The 6,618-nt window shown below is 42.6% G+C and overlaps 1 pseudogene; it reads left to right on the forward strand.

The window, feature by feature from the left end:
* The first annotated feature begins 437 nt into the window (after window positions 1-437).
* Window positions 438-556, forward strand: LOC138604497 (5S ribosomal RNA; annotated as a pseudogene).
* Window positions 557-6,618: the final 6,062 nt, after the last annotated feature.

Raw genomic sequence — 6,618 nt, forward strand, 5'->3', positions numbered from 1 at the left:
CTTTTTTTTTGCAGCTGCCGTGACCTCAGAGGGGGATGCATGAAGACTGGAATGAGATAGTGAAAGGGAAAGGGAGAAAGAGGGGGGCATGACAGGATGGAGAAGCTGGCAGAAGTAACGGCAAAGAGTGATGAGACGTGAAGGGAAAAGTGGATGAGGGTGAAGGAAGGCAGGTTGGTAGAGATAAGTAAGGCAGAAAACTACAGTAAGGTTACCAAAAGGTGAAAGAGTACCACATAAACCCTCAGTCCTTAAACGGCCAACTTTACAGCAGAATTAAACCAGCATAGCCTGGTGCAATAAATGGTTTTGTTCTCTTCTGGTTCTAGCTTGTGGACAGTGCATCGGACTCAAGATTGTTGTTGGCTTTTTTCCGCAGAGAAAATGACAGGCAGTAGTTAGAAGGAGACCACTTATTTTATGTTATCCGGTATGTGTCTTATGGCCATACCAACCCGAATACGCCTGATCTTGTCCGATCTCGGTAGCTAAGCAGGGTTGGGCCTGGTTAGTACTTGTATGGGAGGCTGCCTGGGAATACAAGGTGCTGCAGGCTTGGGGGCGACTGTGGCCCAGTGGTAGAGTTGGTTGTCTCCCAATCAGAAGGTTGTCAGTTCGATCCCTGACCACCACAATCTACATGATATAGTGTCCTTGTGCAAGACAGTGAACCCCAAATGTGCACAGATCCTGATTGGAGATTGGTAGCCTTTGCCATCAGAGTTTGAATGCGAGTGTAAAAGCGCTTCGAGTGGTCTGACGACGAGAAAAGCAATATATGTGCAGTCGAGTTACCATTTGTTGTTCACCCGCCACTCTCATATTGGCAAGTCCAATATGTTCCACAAGTTTTCATTGCTTCTCTAGTCTAACAACTCCAGTATGCCACCACCACAGATAGAAACTCATTCCGCGTGAAATATGATGGTAAACTAGCTAATTCGCAGCTAAATCCAAAAAGCAAATGGGCTTGGTTGAAGTTCTTGAAGATGTTTCACCACTTGTCCGATGGGCCTCTTCAGTTCTGAGCTAATATCTTGGCCGTCCACTTATCGTCTCTCACCAGTCAAAGGGTATTCATCCCAAAATGCAAAGCAACATGTCTGTGAAGGTTCTCAGTCATCCAGGTCATGGTAATCCCAAGCTTCGGAACTGAGAGGTGGAACGTCTTCAAAGACTTCAACCAAGTCCGGTTGCCTTTTTGGATTAAGCGTGAAATTAGCATGACCTGGATGACTTGGAACCTTCACAGACATGTAAACGAGCTAATTTGCCAGTTAATGAATTAGGATTGAGAACTTGGCGTTTGACAACCCATTGGTCCACTCCATTGCTTCCTGGGCATTCAAATTTGGTCACTCCTGGCTCAAGAAACATGTCGGCGGCTAAAATGCCAAAGTCAAGGGTTCAAGGCAGTCGTCAGAGCAATGGATTGCTATATCCATTATTTGTTCAGTCTATGATTGTTGGACAATAACTACCTGTCCATATTCCTAGATTAAATGGAGTCAGTGATCGGACTGTAGGAATCATGAAAACCTGAACTGTGAAAGTCAGAAATGATCAAAGAGCAGAGAGAACCCAAGGGAGAGAGCGAGTGAGACGAGGATGGAATGTGTGAGGAGTGTCTAGTGTGATGGCGAAATAACAGGAGATTAAAAGGAATAAAAGGGAGGTGAGAAGGGGAAGGTGAGCGAGACATTAAAGGAAAATATGAGAGGATAAAGGGATAAGACATAAGAGACGATGGGGGCACTACGGTGACCCACTGGAGAAGGTGGAAGAGGGAGAACAAGGGTATGTTAAAGAAGAGAAAAAAGGGTAGGACAAGAAAGGAGCTGAGAGACAAGATGTGCACAGGAAGAAAAAAGAGAATCAGGGAGTAAATGTTCAACATTAAACCGGGTTTTGGCGACAGGAGCGATAATCCGTCTTTTTGTCAGCCGAGTTATGCCAGGATTGCAGGATTCTATTTTACTTCCTCTAATCTGTCTGCAGCCAAATAATGAACTGTCTTCCAGTGCAGGTTCGCATTCGCAGCACTGTCTCGCGATAGATAAGGCCGCACAATAGGGTTGACAAATAGAACTTGTTTTTTCGCACTGAGAGAAATACTTCAAATCATGTTCCAGCAGCTCAACATCTCTGCATACGGGGGGGAAAGGAAATACTGAGCGAGTAAGAGAAAAGCAGATAAAGGCAGAGATGAGGGGATAATAGTGTGTGTTTTTTGATCTGCATTTCCATGACATGATCCCTGGTTAACATGGAGATTACACACGACTTAGCCTGCTTGGCCACTGTGACCCTGCTAAGCCATGCTAGCTCTAATAGCTAATAACGCTTACACGCCAGCTGCCTGACTGCTTCAAACTGTGCAAGGCCGGCTTTATGTGTGTCAACTTTCCTCCTCTTTTTTTCTCACTCCCTCGAATGCACTTCTTGCAACCTCAAAGTATCCAACCACATGCTCCCTCTCTCGCTTAAATGATTACCGCAGTCAGATTTTTCTGTTCCCCTGCCTCCTCTATCCTGTTTCCCATAATCACTGCAACTCGCTCTCCTTTCTCCCTTTACCCCGTATTCACCTCTCTCCTTTTCTGCATCACTCTATCCTCCTCTCCCTCTTTCTTTTCCCCCCCAGCAGGGGTGTCATGCCGTCTCTGGCACGTGAGCTGAAGCCCAGATGTCTGCGTTGGCTGCTGCTTGAAACTAGGTCATGTTGAGAGAGAGAAGGGGTGGGAGGGAGAAATGAAAAAAGATGGGGCAAAGTAAAAGGAAAGTAAAAAGGGAATGGAGAGCGACATAGGAAATGCACGGGGTGAAAAGAAGGAGGGAGAGGAAAGTGCAAGAAGTGAATGAAAGCCCTCTAAAGGGGAAGTAGAGGGTGAGAGGAGAGGGAGAGGATGTTGAAGTGAGGATGTTATTGAGGGAAAAATAAAAGTTGAATTTGGTATTCATAATGTGCTCATCTGTATACGTATGTAGGACATTTTGATACCTTTGAACTTTGACCTACGATTATGAGCTACTATTAAGTTATAGATTTATAAAGGTAAGAGTCTATTCTGATATAAATTCCTACCTTACAATATAAGCTACGCTACCTATCAGAATGAGCTACCCTACCCCCCCATAAGCTACCCTACCTGACAGAACGAGTTACCCTACCTGTCCTTATGAACAACCCAACCTATCAGAATGTGCAACCCTACCTACCTGAATGAGCTACCCAACCTGTCAGAATTAGCTACCCTACCTGTCAGAATGAGTTACCCTTCCTGTCAGAGTGAGCTACCCTACCTATCAGAATGTGCAACCCTACCTACCTGAATGAGCTACCCTACCTGCCAGAATTTGCTACCTGACAGAATGAGCTACCCTATCTGTCCAAATGAGCTATCCTACCTGTCAGATAAGCTATCCTACCTAACAGAATGAGCTACCCTTCCTGACAGAATGAGCTACCCTACCTGCCTCAATGAGCCACCCTACCTGTCAGAATGAGTTACCCTTCCTGCCAGAGTGAGCTACCCTACCTATCAGAATGTGCAACCCTACCTACCTGAATGAGCTACCCTACCTGCCAGAATTTGCTACCTGACAGAATGAGCTACCCTATCTGTCCAAATGAGCTATCCTACCTGTCAGATAAGCTATCCTACCTAACAGAATTAGCTACCCTTCCTGACAGAATGAGCTACCCTACCTGCCTCAATGAGCCATCCTACCGGTCAGATAAGCTATCCTACCCATCAGAATGAGCTACCTTACCTGACAGCATGAGCTACCCTTCCTGACAGAATGAATTACCCTAACTGTCAGAATGCGCTACCCTACTTCGCAGAATGAACTACCCTACCTGTTAAAATAAGCTACCTTACATTTGACTACATTTATAGAGGTAGTAGTCAGTTTTTTATGGATATTTTGGATTGGTCAGAATAAGCTACCCTACCTGTCGCCATTTGTATCAAAAACAGAGAACAGATTCTGGTCCTAATAAATGAGCTGTATTTATGTGAGCTTGAGGGTAATCAGACTCCATTCTCAGGCCAATTAAGGCAATAAAACTGCCTCCAGAACTGATATCAATATAAGATTTGCAGCTTATCCCACAACAAATATACATTAATTACACATTTATTAGGATAAAGAGGCAGAAGCTGACAGCGTCAGACTCCACACACATTCCAAAAGAGACTTTCCAGGAAGTAAATTGTACAATCTGATGATAAATGCTTAATTTGGCGGGGAGATGCTCTTAACACACACCTATTTAGTTTAGATTTACAAACATTAGAGTTCAAATTTGGACCGTTATTAGTAATACTTAAATATTTCAACTACATAAATCCTGGAATTCAACTTAAAGAGTAAAATTTGACCCCTAAAGTTTTAAACTTCTGTTTGGTGTTTCAGAATTGATGACTCTGGGAAGACAACATGTTTCAATGAATTCTGTAGAATTACAACCAGCCAATTGTCTGCGACCACAGACTTACACAAACACAAAAAGACACAAACCTTCACTACACACACATGGAGACTCACAGTCATTTAAACAGGCCATTACATTGATAGATGGCTGTGGCACTGAGGATGTCTAAATGCATCCTCAGGCATTATTCAGAGTAGCACTGACTCTGAAGATCCACACACTTCATCATCAGAACCATTTATATAGGCTACGTAAATGACTCCATTTATACACACAATCACGCACACACATGCTTGGCCTCAATCATTTACACACATAAAAATTGCACTGAACACTGTCATGCAGTATATATCTGCACACATACACAGATCACAATGTTACCTGCACTTGTGTTGATAAATCACACATAAACACACACACACAGTTGCTTAGTAAAATGAATACGCTGTCCGAGCTAGGCCAAACCTGTTGTGCATGGAGGTGTCCAAAATCTTCCTCTGTGTGACTGAGATGAGTTTGTCAATGATTGGAAAACATGATGACCTCTGACATTAGATGTGTATGTTGCGGTTTAAGAAAGCCAATGAAGGAGTCCATCTTTAACGGATTAACGGCATCATTTTCAAGAGTTCAGTTCTTGTTTAATTGTTTGAATTGTAGGAGCACTTTAATTTTGTTAATGGTTATTACGCATTATCTCTGACCCCATCAGTTATTATCTGATGACGATATAGCCTCTGGGAGCAAACATGTTGGGCACTCCAGTTTAGTGAGTAGCAATAAACAACATCCAGCCAAGACTTCCTGTTCCGTGCGCTGCTTTGTTTACAGTCCGGTTATCAACTTCAGAAACGACCATGTGTTCAGATCAAAGGCAAAGCAACCCCCCCTCCCCCCCAATGTAATAAGTTAAATGGAGGCTGCACTTTACTTTAAGTTTGCCGAAATTATGACATCATGATGCATATTTGATAGCGGGTTAGGGTATTATGTTGGATTTCACTGCTAATTTTAAAAAGCAATAAAATAAAAAAAGGTGTGTCTCATTTGTAAAAGTGAGTATTAACATCTGACATTGATTTGAGGCCACAAGGTCACATGACATGGAAGCTATTGAAAAAAAAACGTGAATTTAAAAAAATATAAAAAACAAAAAAAAGGCTTAAATCCATCCTTATACTTACGCTAAATAGATTTACTTACTCTATAAGTTGCTTCTATTTTCGCATTCCCATTATACCTGAAAGCAACACTAGACCGGTGAAAACCATGGGTGAAAATCCGCAAGTGAATCATGATATCCCACAGTCTGTGAAGGTAACAGCAGCACACGGAAAAGAAACACTCATGGCAGAAGCGGTGAGTGTCTGACATATCTGCGTCTTTTTATCGATAAAAAAACTCTTCATGTATGAGCGATGTCAAATCAGAATTGGGGTTTATTGCCAAGTAGGTTCACACATACAAGGAATTTGTTTTGGTGCAGAACTATTAGCACAGAACTAGAATAAAAATAAGGGGGGGTTAGGGTCGCGGCCTTGTTGATGAGAAGTATAAGAAGTATAATGTAGTTGTATTTAAACTTGCAACCAGCAAAATGTGAGCAATTTGGCTGGAAAGCCAGATTAAACTCCCCCTAACTGCGAATTAACTGCACTAGCATAAAATGTTTTATGCTAGCTGCGTCGATTTCACCGTTTAATCCGGTCCTTCAAAATAAGAGTACGTAGTTAATGTGACGAGGCGTCGGTGACACAGGTCGTCCGCTCGTTCCTTTTTTGGTTTTGCTTTTAAAATCTAGTGATACCAAATACTATAATAGTGGCCATTAAACTACCACTTTAACAACGTAAATAAAGCTGGCACTTAGTAACCGGACTTTAAAGTATATCTAGTGTAGCGCCCCATTTAAAATGTCTAGTTAGTAAGGGTTTAGCCAGCTCATTTGATATGAAAAAAGAACAATGAAGTACAATGCTACAAACATGTGATCTTTACCTTTGGCTTCCTGTCTGACGATTATGAAGTCACTCAGCTTGCAAAATGACGTCCCAGGTACATTTGTGCACAGAGGTGTGATTCAGAGAGCTAATCACATTTAGCTTGACCCAATAACTCTCACCCACCAAATGTCCCAAAAGCACACCTCTCCCTCCTTCTCTCCATCCACTGATCCG

The sequence above is a fragment of the Semicossyphus pulcher genome, unplaced genomic scaffold, assembly GCF_022749685.1.
Source record: "Semicossyphus pulcher isolate SPU_LCO1_2020_fin unplaced genomic scaffold, fSemPul1.0.p SCAF_25, whole genome shotgun sequence".
Classification (NCBI taxonomy): Eukaryota; Metazoa; Chordata; class Actinopteri; order Labriformes; family Labridae; genus Semicossyphus; species Semicossyphus pulcher.